Source organism: Struthio camelus, chromosome 1 (assembly GCF_040807025.1).
Source record: "Struthio camelus isolate bStrCam1 chromosome 1, bStrCam1.hap1, whole genome shotgun sequence".
Classification (NCBI taxonomy): Eukaryota; Metazoa; Chordata; class Aves; order Struthioniformes; family Struthionidae; genus Struthio; species Struthio camelus.
In genome coordinates, this window is record NC_090942.1 from 83825823 (window position 1) to 83828111 (window position 2289).

Sequence of the window (2289 nt, forward strand, 5' to 3'; positions counted from 1 at the left end):
AGCCTGCTGTGTGGTTGCATGTGGACTTTGCTTACCCATCCTCTCTGTCATCTGTCTTCCAGAGTTACCTTTTCCATTTTGCTTAACTTTTCTCCCCAGAGTATTTGTTCCCCAAGTATTTAGCATCTCAACTGTTCTCCTCTGAGCTGTCTCAAATTTGCCTACTTCTTCACCAGAATGTAGTAGACTAATGCTGAGGACCTACATGGAAAAAGGAATGGAATAATTTATCTAAATTACTTATAACTCTCCTCACTTATTTTACATACAATATTCCTATCAATAATGTTTAATACACCATTAGCTCCCTTAAAAATATAGTAACAAAATGAGATGGTGCATGCATTACCTATTAGAAAGCCTATATCATGATTTATACCGCTTCAATGCAGTTCACTACGATCCTACTGCCCATACCTGTCAGTTATTCCTATGTGAGCCAGGCTGCATCTACCTTTACTCTCTCACTGGCCTTATGCCTATAAAATAAGGATAAATTCCCTACATCAAGTCTGTGAGCCTTACTAGCTCACTAACGTTTATGCAGTATTTTGAGATCCGTTCATTCAAGGACAAGGTACGATGACAAGTGGCCTTGTTACCGTCAGGTTTTATCAAATATTTGCAAGTATTCCTATCTCTGTTTTTCCAAACAGACAAAATTTCCCTAATATCGCTAATCTTCCATATCTTTCATTAGGACTCTCTGCTTAATGTTATCCACAACACAGGAATCATTACCTTCACATCTTCCATATTCTCCTTCTTTCTGTTCTTCACCTACAATTCTTGACTGCTTTTGCACACACACTTGAGAAGAAAGTAGGTAATGGAAACAGCACAGGCAGCTATGGAAATGGTACAGAAGTCCCATTCCTGGGGATCATAATCATATCGTATTTATCTCAGTAATGAGGCTATGGTTTAGAGTTTTATTCTTAATATTAGAAAATATTTTTCCTTTAAAAAGAAAAAAAATCAAAACCCTGAGAGTTGATTAGTTGCCGTCTTGTACTTGGTGCAGTTATCTATCACTGGGTAAAATTAAATATTAAATGCTACCATCAACTTGGCAATATCATATGCTTCTTTTCAGGGGCTGGAAGGAGGGTATTGCTGGAGAACTAACCACCTGAAAACTTGTCAGGGATACCAAGCAGGCAATGGCCAGAATTTGAGATGTACTGGCAGGGCACTGTGCACACACAGAACTGGCAGAAAAAAGAGTGCTGGGGCTTGAGCTTTGGTACAGTGTGGCATGGTTGTAACCTGTCAGGCCTACAGAGAAAGATTGAATTGTACTTCTTTCTTCTGGATAGCCCTTGAAATTAATTGAGTAGGATTCGAGCTATTCATGATGTACTTTTTTTAAAACTAGTTTACTTTTCCATTGTGTTTTCCAGATTATCAGAAAATTGCTCCTGACATCTTGGGCCTCTTTAGAATTTCCATTTCCCTCAAGTGAGCAAACTAGCAGTTTAAATCTATAACCAGAAAGCATTATGCAGTTTTTTTTAGGCTACAATAAGAGCTATCGGGAACTGTTACACAGATAGCATCATCACATATGTATATATTCTTTATTTCTGCCACTAGAGGCCTGTGATGTGCTGCATATTCGGCAAAATCCAGATTATCTGTCAACAGTGCAACAGTACTTTGAGTACGAACTTGCTTACATTTTTAAAGAAATCTCTATATATTTCATTTTAACTTCCTAAGACAACTCTCTGCTAATGAGATAAAAAGTTTAGATAAGCAACTATTTGATGGTTTCATCATAAGATCATAAGAGAGGACCTTTAACAATCAAATCAAAATGTTATATTTATGCACTTAAATAATTTCACCCAGATGAGGAGCTCTCTTTAGAAATGATGGCTTGACCAGTCATGTAATACTCCTCAGACTGAGATTTACCAAATCAGTTCTAGCCAGCTTGTTTCAAATCAGGAATAAATAGGAGTTTAGGAATAGGTCTTCACATCTAATATGCTTTTGCATGTGATTTGAAGATACAGCTTAGCTGAATCCTCCTTGTTTTTGGCAGTCAGTAAAATGTAGCTCTCCTGTGCACAAATGCTACATTAATGCTATTGGAATAATGCTTTTTCCCTTCTAAAACAGTCATAAGAGACGGACGTTTCCAAAATAATAGTTCTATTTCTAACATTCTTTCATGTTGATTGGCCATTTGATAACTCTGCTTTGCTCTGATAGGGCTAAATTTTCCTCAGCTGTAAGTAACACTTTTCTGTGGGTTTCAGAGACCACAGTCTGTAACTGAAT